Source organism: Polyodon spathula, chromosome 8 (genome assembly GCF_017654505.1).
Source record: "Polyodon spathula isolate WHYD16114869_AA chromosome 8, ASM1765450v1, whole genome shotgun sequence".
Taxonomy (NCBI): Eukaryota; Metazoa; Chordata; class Actinopteri; order Acipenseriformes; family Polyodontidae; genus Polyodon; species Polyodon spathula.
The window spans coordinates 6,087,510-6,100,758 of record NC_054541.1 but is presented as its reverse complement, the minus strand read 5'-3'; the positions used below and the strand labels follow the sequence as shown (position 1 = coordinate 6,100,758).

General features: G+C 39.0%; 1 pseudogene; it reads left to right on the top strand.

The window, feature by feature from the left end:
- The first annotated feature begins 858 nt into the window (after nucleotides 1-858).
- On the top strand, nucleotides 859-13,138 carry LOC121320165 (annotated as a pseudogene).
- The last annotated feature ends 111 nt before the right edge of the window (nucleotides 13,139-13,249 follow it).

The following is a 13,249-nucleotide window of genomic DNA, read 5'->3' as shown; positions in this document are numbered from 1 at the left end:
TTTTATATTGGGAGTAGGGCAAAGTGCAATGTCAGTTTTCTCATTTATCAATATCTCAAAGTGCATATGAAAAAAATAAATCTGCTGCACCAAGGTCCTGTGATTGTTTCAGTTAATCAGAAAAATCTAAAACTTTGGCAATTCAAAATCAACCATAGCATTTATGGCCCAGAGCACTCCTTTACGCGTTCCCGCCTCTGCCATTACTCCCGGCCTTTCTCGAAAAGGTCCGGTCCGAGAAGGCATCAGTTCTCCTTGTGGCCCCCAGGTGGACCAGGAGAATATGGTTCTCAACCCTGTGCCAGCTAATGAACGGCCCGCCCTGGGAGATCCCGCTCCGCCGAGTTCCCATGCCCCCGTTGACTCAGTGTAGGAGGGCCACTCTCCCCAAATGGAGCCTTGAGATTGTACTGGAGGCTCTCATGCAAGCCTCGTTTGAGCCTATATACTCCATCGAGTTGAAGCATCTGTCCATGAAGACAGCCTTCCTCTTGGCTATCACCTCCGCAAAGCGGGTTAGTGAGCTGCAGGCTCTGTCTGTGCATAGCTCCTGCATGCGTATTTGGGATGATGGCAGCAGAGTGTCACTGCATGCAAACCCTGCTTTTCTCCTCAAGGTGGTTACAGCCTTCCACATGAATCAGTCTTTGGAACTGGAATCCTTTCATCCTCCACTGTTTGCTTCAGAGGAGGGTAGGAAGTTGAACCTTTTCTGCCCGGTTCAGGCAGTGAGATGTTATGTGGATAGGACGAGAGCGCTGCATCAGTCTGACCAGCTTTTTGTCTGCCACGGGATACGGACCCTGGAACAGCCCCTTTCAAAGCATTGGATTGTGAACACAGTCTTGGCTGCGTATGATGGTGCTGGCTTACCCCAACTGGGCAGATAGCCGCACATTCCATGAGAGGTGTGGCTATGTCATGGGCCCTCTTCAGAGACGCCTCCATGGCTGAGATCTCTGATGTGGCTAGCTGGGCTACCCTGCATACTTTTTCCAGGTTCTATCGCTTGAATGTGATATATCCCTCATTGCCCTCTATGGCAACTAAGGTCCTTGAGCTTGCACATTCGCACCACTGACTTTGGTCAGTCAGGGCTAAGGCGTCCCTCGTATGCTGCCGTTCTTTTCTCCCTCACGACGGCTCTGGTACTCATTTTCCCATAAAGATGTTTTGGTGGCCATCTTCGAATTGAAAGGTAACGTTAGTTTACCTACCGTAAACCTGGTTCCCTGAAAGAAAAGATGGCCACCAATCACAAGGTCGTGTCGGTCGACATCACGGTTTCATCGCGAAAATAGGGTGAGGCTCCCCTGCGTGACGGTTATGTACCCTCGGTAGGCGGGACTGAGGGGGTCACCGAGGGGAAGGGTGATAGAAAGCTTTGATAGAAAGAGCTCAGTGACACCTACCAATAGGCAGGCGTATATCTCATAACGATGTTTTGGTGGCCATCTTCTCTTTCAGGGAACCAGGTTTACGGTAGGTAAATTGACGTTTTGATAAGCCTACAAGAGAAGAGAGTTTGGTTACATGAAACAAACTCTCAGTGTTGAATATTGTGCTATTGCTTATCTGAACCTGTTTAGTCAGTTAAGAATAGGGATTTGTTTGCAATCCCGACTATTAAAAATGGCTTGCCTTTGTTTTATGTTTCTGATACTTACATATTATCCAAATGTAATAACCCTTTAGGAAAAAAGACAATAATAAATGTTCTGAATGTTGTACAAACTTGTCACAGAGTTAGGATCCTGAGGTTCAGTTTGTATAGCTGGAATCAGCATGCATTTTATTACGTTAGTGTGGTTCTCATTGAAGATATGCCCCATGGCTTAATTTGTACATTTGGTGTCTGAAAAACGGCTCCAACAATCTGGAGAAGAATCTTTTGACTCGTAAATCAATGTTCTGCTACAGTGGTTCCTTAGCATAAATAGCAAGTGTCAGGGTAGATTTGCTTCATCTGGAAGATTGAATTTGTCAGCGTGCTTTGTGTCTGTCCTCAGAGGTGACCTGACACCAGAAGAGGTGGTTAATCACGTTCATCAGGGGTTGCTGGCAGGAGACCAGACGTTCAACATCAAAGCCAGGTCCATTCTGTGCTGCATGCGTCACATCCCAAGTAATGTATTACCCACCTGTGTGTGCTGATCTGCAAATTGTGTGCATGCGTGCGTGCGTGCATGCAAGTTTATTGTTGTAGGTTCCTGTTAATTACAGTATATCGACCTCTGGTCTATATTGCCTGTATTGTGTAATACAAAAACACTGCATTTTTCTTCCAAGAAGTGACACCATGCAGGTTCATATAAAAGCAGTTTGTTGTTTGCAGTATAACTTATGAGGGGTTTGCAGGAGAATATGCAATTGTCTATTATGAAATGAAGTTGAATTAAGATTTACAGTTCATTGGAGGGATTTTTTGGGGGGGGGGGGGATTAGCTAGTGATAATGTCAAGAGACTTGAACCAAAAGTATTTAATCTGATCTTTTTAACAATGTGTTTTTAGAGGGACTTTTTATTTTATTAAGTTTTTTACTTTGCTAACCATAATGTAACCTTAACCTCCACATTTCTTGTGAATGTCTTGCGCAGAGTGATCATTGGAGGTGGTGAGACTGTGTAAAAAGTGAGGGAGTGAAGGCAATTGACCTCGCAGGTGACGAGTCTTTGAACTGTGAAGCCTTCCCAGGGCACAGACAGGCATATGAGTTACAGTATGAGGCTAGTGATTCTAGGTGGGATACTGCTGTCAATATTCCCCACGCGTAGAGAAACTCCTTGGGTAAAATCCAACAGCACCCTTCACTTTAACTTGGGACTTAGACCCAAATGGGTGCTACAGTAAGTGTCTTTTTGGTTTCCTGATGATAGAGACCTAGCTAAAGATAAAGTCATAGCTTAACCACAGTGACTGTTAACTAGATTTTAAATAAATATTGGATACAGAAAGCTTAACGATAGAGTTATGGTAATGTATACATTATCAAAAGTGCTTACCATGGAAAGAGAAAACAATGGAACACATCTTGATTGTTTTAAAGCAATTTGGGTTTTATGCAGTATATTGTTTTTTTCAAATGCAGTTTTTGTATTTGGCTCAGTGCATGTTATTTAATCTAAGTTGACTGGTAAATAGGTTTGACTTGTGCTCTTTGTTTAAGATTACATTTTTCAGTAGCCATTGTTTTTGACGCCTTAGATAAACATTTTCTGTTGCTATATAGACTGAATAAGACCAATTAAAGATTACAGTAGGCTACTGTAAACTCAGTTTGACAGCTGGAGAATGAAAGGCACTGTGGAACACGGGAAGAAAGTGCCATCATATTCTATTTGCTGTATTACAATTGTCAGAGCTAAGATAGAACATTTTAACAGTCTTTGGATCCCTGTTCTTTAAAGTATCGTTATCATTCAATAATCATGTCTAGGCATGAATTGGGATAAAAGTATAGGTTTATTTTTTTCATTTATCCAATCAAGGCAACCTTGTTCTAGGGTTGAGCGCTGTAGATATGCCCCTTATAACTTCTCAGGAAGCAAATGAATACCACGTCTAGAGGGAGTTGCTGACAGATCTTTAGGGATTATAAATCACGCTGAAGTGCTGCTATATCATTTAGTTTAAAGAGAATGTCAAGCCCAATGCATTTATACTTTTCAGGACTCACTTTTTGTGGCTATTGAAAGTGAATCCACCTGTAGACATTCCTGGGTTTATTGATTAGATTTAATGGCAGGAATCATTCAGCATGGGTGTGTTTTTACTGTTACATAATATCACATGTTTTATTGATCAAAAAATTGCGGAGGCAATTACACTACATGGCAGAACAACAACTGATACAGTGAATGTTCCAAAATGTACAGCAATTATTAGGAGCCTAAATAATACCAGTTTAGCAGTACTTGGCTCCTTAACAAATGAACACATTTACTAATCCTGCCGACAAGCTATTATGATAGAATTAAATCAAAGTTCATGGCAGAACCATCATTTTAATTTAATCCAGGACCTTAATAACAGAACAGATTCCTCACATTGTGCTGTTTATATTTTCCATCTTGCTTGGGCTAATCTCTCCCTTAAGGACTAGAATGGCATTGGTGACTTTTTATTGCATGATTTAACAGATTTTTTTGAGGAAATCAGTTCATTTCATCATTCAAATAAAATGTTCCTTATACAGCTGTACTTTGTCTACAGTTTTATGCCCTGTACTTCATGCAAAGCAGACTTGATTGACACTCCAGTTTGTTGACATTCCCATGTGCATTGTTCAAAGTAAGATTAGACTATTGTTTTGCCCACAGACTAAAGATAAACAAAGTTCTTAACATTCAACAATCAGAGTAATGTCTATGAATAAATGACTCACAATCATGTGGCTAGAAGGAAATTAAATTGTGAAAGAGGGGGCATTCACATCCTGATTACATAAGAACATAAGAACATAAGAAAGTTTACAAATGAGAGGAAGCCATTCGGCCCATCTTGCTCGTTTGGTTGTTAGTAGCTTATTGATCCCAGAATCTCATCAAGCAGCTTCTTGAAGGATCCCAGGGTGTCAGCTTCAACAACATTACTGGGGAGTTGATTCCAGACCCTCACAATTCTCTGTGTAAAAAAGTGCCTCCTATTTTCTGTTCTGAATGCCCCTTTGTCTAATCTCCATTTGTGACCCCTGGACCTTGTTTCTTTTTTCAGGTCAAAAAAGTCCCTTGGGTCGACATTGTCAATACCTTTTAGAATTTTGAATGCTTGAATTAGGTCGCCTCGTAGTCTTCTTTGTTCAAGACTGAACAGATTCAGTTCTTTTAGCCTGTCTGCATATGACATGCCTTTTAAGCCTGGAATAATTCTGGTCACTCTTCTTTGCATGCTTTCTAGAGCAGCAATATCTTTTTTATAGCGAGGTGACCAGAACTGAACACAATATTCAAGATGAGGTCTTACTAGTGCATTGTACAGTTTTAACATTACTTCCCTTGATTTAAATTCAACACTTTTCACAATGTATCCGAGCATCTTGTTAGCCTTTTTTATAGCTTCCCCACATTGTCTAGATGAAGACATTTCTGAGTCAACAAAAACTCCTAGGTCTTTTTCATAGATTCCTTCTCCAATTTCAGTATCTCCCATATGACATTTATAATGTACATTTTTATTTCCTGTGTGCAGTACCTTACACTTTTCTCTATTAAATGTAATTTGCCATGTGTCTGCCCAGTTCTGAATCTTGTCTAGATCATTTTGAATGACCTTTGCTGCTGCAACAGTATTTGCCACTCCTCCTATTTTTGTGTCATCTGCAAATTTAACAAATTTGCTTACTATACCAGAATCTAAATCATTAATGTAGATTAGGAATAACAGAGGACCTAATACTGATCCCTGTGGTACACCACTGGTTACCACACTCCATTCTGAGGTTTTTCCTCTAATCAGTACTTTTTGTTTTCTACATGTTAACCACTCCCTAATCTAATTGTGTTTGTGAACAATGTTTCCTTATCATAGCCACAGTCCACAGACAGGGTCAGCATCTGTGCTGATGTGGAATTCTTTATGAAGCTGCCAGATCATTGCGATGATTTTTTAGAAGGAAGAATGTGTGCACACTTCGTACCACACCTTGTTTTACCATCCTTAATGGGAACTGTAGATCTGATGTGCTGAGGAGTTGTAAAATAACTGCTTGTAAACTAAAGTTCTCTGTATAAGGGAAGTGACAGCAGTTGGTTTCATATCTGTTGGATGTACATATGGTACCATGATTCAAAGGTATGACTACAAACAGTTTATATATAATTGAATGGGCTCACTCTACCTTAAAGGGTTATTTCTGTTATGGGCTAGCATAATGCAAATGACTAAAGGAGCAATGGAAACCAATTCAATTATTCAGCTGGAGCTGTGACATTAGAAGCATGATGGGGAAATCAGGACCTACATACATTTGAACCCTGTGCCCTGTTTAAAGTGATATATTGGTGCATCAGCAGTATCCTGCACAGTATGGAACTGCTGGGAAAGCTGTAACTTTAAACGCTTCCTTTGGGGTAATAATATACTAGTATTACTACTAGATTGAGCAGCAGAATAATATTTAAACACAGTAAAAGCTTTGATGCAAAAAGTCAGTTGACACACATGCATGACTGTTAGAAATAACCAAACATGAATGGAAGTACTTAGCTTTCTTTATGAGAAAAATGAAATTTGAGTAAATGGGGGATTTAATTGACACACCAAAGCCGTCATAAGTGTCATTTGTGAATTAACAGTTTTATCAGAAAGGATCCTGGGCTCAAAGTGGCGACCACGGACGCTACAAGCATATCAAAGAGACTTGTCTACAGGCGTCCTTGCGGAACTTTCAATTTCTCACTGCAGAGGGGGTCACAATCCGTAACAGCAGTGCATCGCACAACACTGCCCGTTACACAATGCAGGCTGCTCAAACAGAAGGCTGGCTGTGTTGGGCTTGTATATATTATGCTATATCACTCGTGATTTTAGATAACTGCAAACTGTATCAACTAAAAGAGAAGGAACTACATCATAAACACTGTACTCACTCGCCCCATGTGGCGGTTCTAATGTAGACACAAGAACCATGTAGCAGCAAGCACTAAGGTGGCACCCCATTGATCTAATGGATGCTTTCACCTCATCTCTACTGGAAGCTGTCGAGAGTGGAATCCATAGGAATGTCCATGCCGGAGAGGTTGAACCACCATCTGTTGTTCGAGAGGTAAGCCCCTGGCCTAGTTACATAGTATAACCAAATCACCTGACTCACCTAAACTAGGATCAAGAATGAGTTTTCAATATTGGAATACGATTCAGTAAAAAAAAACTGTTTGTTACTGGCATTATACAGTGCCTAGAAAAAGTTTGTGAACCCCAATTATAATTATGGAAATTCTATAGTTTTACCATGATAGCCTTCTTGATTCAAAACCAGTCTTTTCATAAATATCCAATAGGATTTACATTAACCAATTCCATGTTTTTTGAAACAAAATGATGTATGAATTAGACAAACAATGAGTTATTAAGATTCAGGGTATGTGAAAAAGTAAGTGAACCCGTTTTTTTCAGCTCAATTAAGGGGATAATTAGAATCAGGTGTTTAAATAATTAGGTAGATCTTCTGGGGTGAGTTTAGGAGGCCCCACCCCATATAAAGATCAGAAACTTTGAGAGTTTGGTCTTCACCTTACAGGTGTGTGGAAACACGTCATGCCACGATCAAAAGAAATCTCTGAGGGCCCCAGAAAGACAGTTATTGATGCTCATCAGTCTAGAAAGGGTTACAAAACCATTTCTAAGGATTTGGGGCTCCACCAATCCACTGACAGAAAAATAGCCTACAAATGGAGAAACTTCAAGACCACATTCACCCAGGAGCGGTCGTCCTACCAAAATCTCTCCAATAACAAACCGGAAAATCATCAAGGAAGTCACAAATAACCAAAGAGTATTCATGACTCAGTTGTCAGAAAAAGACTGAACAAGAATGGTGTTCATGGAAGGATAGCCAGGAGGAAACCACTGCTCTCTAAAAAGAACATTTCTGCCCATTTGAAGTTCACCAAAGAGCACACAGATGATCCACAAGACTTCTGGAACAATGTTCGCTGGACAGATGAGTCAAAGGTAGAACTTTTTGGCCTCAATGAGAAACTTTATTTTTTAAACACTGCGTTCGTACAGAAGAAGCTTATCCCAACCTTCAAGCATGGTGATGGGAGTGTGATGGTTTGGGGCTGCTTTACTGCCTCAGAACCTGGACACAGCCATGAATTCTGCATTGTATCAGAAGATTCTAGAGGAGAATGTCAGGCCATCCGTCTGTGAGCTGAAGCTGAACCAAAAGTGGGTCATGCATTAATACAATGATCCTAAACAAATAGCAGATCTACAAAAGAATGGCTGCAGAAGAAGAAATTCTGTATTTTAGAATGGCCTTGTCAAAGTCCGGACCTAAACCCCATCGAAATGTTGTGGCAGGACGAGCTGTCCATGTAAGGAACCCCTCAAATGTCATTGAGTTGAAACAGTTCTGTAAGGAGGAATGGGCCAGAATTCCTCAAAACCGATGTGAGAGACTGACCAACAGTTACAGGAAACGCTTAGTTGAAGTCATTGCTGCTCAAGGGGGTGCCACCAGTTACTGAATCTAAAGGTTTACTTTTTCACACATGAACATTGAATGTTGAATCATTTGTAGATAAATAAATGTTGAAAAAGTATCATGTTTTTGTGTCATTTGTTTAATCAGATTATCTTTTTCTATTATTAGGACTTAGATTAAAATCTAATAAAATTTTAGGTTTGAAATATGTGAAATATGTTCACAAAAAGAGGTTTACAAACTTTTTCTCAGCTCTGTATAGGAAGCTATTATTTTTGTATGAAACAATGTTTTGTGCAATACTCACGACTCTCTTGTAAAATAGACTTATTAGTAAGTGGATACAGTGAAAGTTTAATAAAAACTTTTGCTAGGGATCAAGATTTTTTGGCAAGATGGTTGGCTATCAATGATTGGACACCAGTGCTCTCTGCTGATGATGCCTGATTCTGCCTTGATTATATGGACAGCAAAGTGGGATAATCACCTCTTCTAGGAAACTGAGTCGTTTGCTGTACAGTCTCAGACTTGGCTTTAGAAAGAAGTAGTTCTTCAGTAAACTGCATGACATGAGTAAGTTTTAGCAATGTCATTGTGCCTGTATTAGTGTATTTCTGCAAGTGTAAGAGCCTGTGTATTTGCATGGTAATGCACACTTCTAAGCAGCTCAGCCCAAGTTGTTTATATAATCAAATTAATCTTGTTACTGTAAATAGTTTAGTGTGACACCTTTAAATATAAAATGCAATGTACTCTGAATACCAGAGGTGGAGGTTTTCTATAACAACGAAACATAATGGCAATTTAGACAACAAAACAGATGCTTCCTGTTGCTTTCAAACGGACAACGTCAGTAAGAGTGTGACCGGGTTTTTGGTAGCGGTTAATATCTGGATATATGTCATTTTTTCCAGGCTGTAGAGGTTTTGAAAGCTGAAAGAATTGGACACGGCTGCCACACAATAGAAGACCAGGAGCTGTACAGCCAACTGTTACAGCAGAACATGCATTTTGAGGTGAGCAGCAGATTGACACACCGCTAGCCTATGGCGACCTCTTGTGGAATAAAGGTTTGCACTGCATGAGAGTAGATGTTAAAACTTCATGCTGATTTGAACTTGGCTCTCACCAAGATAAACACCAACATAGCTTTACAGTAAACTAATGTGATCCATCTGCATCTCCATCCATTTGCGTTTCTTCTGATGATAGATATCGTTCTGTCTGGTGTTGATGGCTTTAGTGTAATGCTGGCTAGGGATCAGCACTAGATCTGCAGTTTCTGCTTTAATGCAAATTGTCAGCAAGCATACTTCCCATTTACCTGGAAATTAGGCAAAACTTAAAATAGTGACTATATATATTGAGATCAGTATTATTATATTTTATTCTAAAGCAAATGGCAGTTGCTCAGCATGTTGACCTGCTCTTTGTATTCCTCGCATTGCACAATGTGGAATTTGCATTCTGCATATTGTGTTTCACTGTTTACATACAGCTAGTATGCTGAATAGGAGGCATTGGAAATTAGCATGCATGGGGGAAATCCGATGCAAACAAATGAGGTTCAGCATATATATCTGTCACAGGATTAGTACTCTACACTTTTAGTATTCTGTATACTACGAGCACATACCACCTTGCAAATGCGACATACTCCGATTTGGAAAGTTGCCGGTCATATGCTGAATATTCCATTTACAGAGAGTTTGCTGCATGCCAAATTTTAGATGCCTATAAAACGTGTTTACTGGCTACTGAAATACCTTTCTAACCACTTGACTGGAGCATGTGATCCAGATTATACAAAGCACCCCATAATCAGGTAAGATTTGGCTTTGTCCCACTGACTGCTGTGTCACTGTAACCACAGCCTGAGTATTTTCATGTTGCTGAGTATTACTCTGGTACTTTTATTTGAAACCAAGTAAATCTTTCTTAATATTTAACCATGGAAGGCAAATGTGAGGTCACTGCGCAAAACGGGATAATTCCAACCCAGCAAACTGCTTTAAGACGTACTGCTTCTGCTTTTCGAGCTCAATCAATTTTTTCATTGTGCAGGTTTAGAGAAGACAAGGCCATTTACTTTGTAAATACAGACGGCCCATTGATATTTAATTCAACGCTTGAAGATGATTATGAAACTGTGAAGAAATACATGGGTTTCACAGAGGAGGAATTTATGAGAGTGGTAAGAAATCTGATTAATGTGTAACCACAGTAAAGTCAGTTCATTTTCTGAAGTGTGGCGAAGCTTGATTAACGTACTTCTAGACTGGGGGCAAGGTTCCATTATCCCTGAGGATGAAAGATGAGAATGGACTTTTACTAGCTGACTGTCTTAGAAATAACAGTATACAGCTGAGATCAAGGCGGCATCAAAAAAGATAAATTTTTATTGAACAGTTAAATATAAGTTTTAGTTCTGTAAGTGGAGGTTACTGTATATAATACATACTGCAGTAATCCCAACATTGTAAATGGTTTGCTTTTTAACTCTCTGCACATACCCACCTTCCTCTGAATGACACTGACACAGACCTTTCACAACTGGTTATTAAATGTCTAAATAATAATACAAATAAAAATAAAATGTTTAAATAACTCAGCCATTCCTTTAAATAAAACTTAAAACCAACATAAATGGCAATATTGTGTTGAAATGTTTAATTCCAGATACAGGAAGTCACAGATTGAACTGTTGGCTGACATCAACAAAATATACATTTTAAAGGCAGGCTGAAAACCCTGTGGAATTTGGATAATTTTGGATAATTTTTGTTTGTCCACACAAGAATCGTTTTTATTTTCCTTGTACACTCAGCCCATGTTATAGCTTAAATAAACAGAATACAATCAGCTAACATTTCTTTCATGTTTTGCTGTCACACAGAATTTGAATTCTGTTAAATCCAGCTTCCTACCAGAGAAGGAAAAGAAGGACCTCCTGAACAGTTTGTATGAAGCCTACGGAATGGTTTAAACCACAGAGTTTTAAAGAACAGGATCCACTCCTGCACTCCGGAAATCTAGTCTGGCTGATGAAACAAAAGGCCTTCAGTTCCAGGGAACAGACAGGCTGGCTTGTCCTGCAGTCAAACTCAGCCAGACGCACATCTCCTCTTAAGGTGTTTGCTGAAAATCCAAAGAGCATTTTAAGTTGCATTTTAAATAATACCATAATAACAACTCAGGAAACACTGCAGTCAAATGGGAAACAGATTTAATATGTGAACATATTCAATATTCATATTCTACCAATTCTGTTGTTGGCTATTTTAACTTTGATATTAATTTCACCGCTTAAAAATAATAGCAGCTGCCTTATACTGACTTAATACCCTGTATACCCTTAATACCCTTTTTTGTTTAGTTTTATAGAAAATATACGTTTGTTTTCATAATTTCTACTCTGTCATTTTTAAACATAAAAGGGGAGGGGGTTTATATAAATAGACAGCATGTAGTCGGATGTTGTGACTTGACAGCACAAGAGGGGGTTCTATTGAGCCACTATGATAACAAAGGGCTGAATTTAATAAAATACAAGAATGTTTCATAGATTTCATGTTGTCAGTTTCTCTTGCTTACAGACATATATTCTTTGTGGGAGGAAAACAAATCAGTAATCTAGATATTCACAAATCTATGTATTGAGATATAGGGTTACAAAAGCTATACTCTTGCTATTACACTGATAAACAGGCAGAATTGGTTTGATCACACCTTTCATCCTTAGAAGAAAGCAATATAGAAAAATGATACTGTCATAAACAGGGTTTGTTTGTGATATCCGACAGAGTAAGGGTGGACGTGTAAAAAGTTGGATAAATGAATCCTGTTTTAAATACTATTGTAACTTTTTCAGGCCAGCAGAAAGCCCATGCCCAAAAAGTTTGTAAATGACTGGCTGATCAATGAGTTTATTATTATTTGCTTCCTTTGTCAGCAAATCAAGAATACACACTTTATTGTTCAAAATCAACAGAAATCATTTAGTTTAAAGCAGGTCTTTTAGTTGTCAGGCACAGGTGCTGCACATTTTGGGATGTTCTTATTATTTAGCGTTTCTTTTTGCAAAGAGTGTAATTTATGTGTGTTGAGCTCCATGCTACCTTAAAAGTGCCTAACACTCGGGAAAGTGTCCAACAGATTTAATACCGACTCCCAATTGACATGAAAATGTGTCTAAGGTGACATTCCATTTCTTTTTCCATTGCTCTCACTTTGCATACTTTGACTGGCTGTGAATTCTAAAAAAAAAAAAAAAAAAACACAAGTTCTTATTCAAACTTTCCACATTTCTGCTCTAGGAGTTTTCCCAAAGCACAGCGTTCTGCCAAATACCACTGTGCTGACTTAAGAAGGGGCTGTCTTCACAATACAGATTAAAGGGGTCAACATAGTTTTAGTAATGTTATTAACCCCTTCCCTCCATCTGTTCGACTGTCCAGATCTATAACATACAACAATAAACTGACTGCAAGGCCTTCTGACTCTCGTTACAAACCTTTTCCCAGATGGGGATCCATGGCGATGTCCTCACGTACCAAATGGCAGCATACATTTTAGCAGCGATTTATTAATTCTAGCATAACAAACGTTTCATAGAAGTCCCAGTAGATAGATAAGCAGCAACTATACTAAGAAAATATGCAAATGAGAGGAGCCCACTCAGCCCATCTCCGAACATGACTAGGTAACCTATTCAATAACCTCGCCACTCTCTGAAGATGTGTCTCCTTCTCTGTCTTGTATCTATCGGCATTTGATTAATGAGAAGACTCATATTGAATTTGTTGAGATGCTGGGACCTAGTCACACTTTACCTCATGAGTTATTTAAAATATTAATGAAACTGTTAAAGAACCCTACTGTACATTCCTTCCAATGTAATGACAATGACTGGATGAGTCACACTGTTCAAAATAAAGCTGTGTTGCAAAGCAGACACAGATCTTCATTTATTGGAAGTATTTCTCAGAATTCAGCTGCTATGTTTTAAACTGTTTCTTTTCCATAAATTGTACAGCTATGGCCAAGTTTTGCATCACCTAGAATTTTTGGATTGAGACATAAATAATAATAATAATAA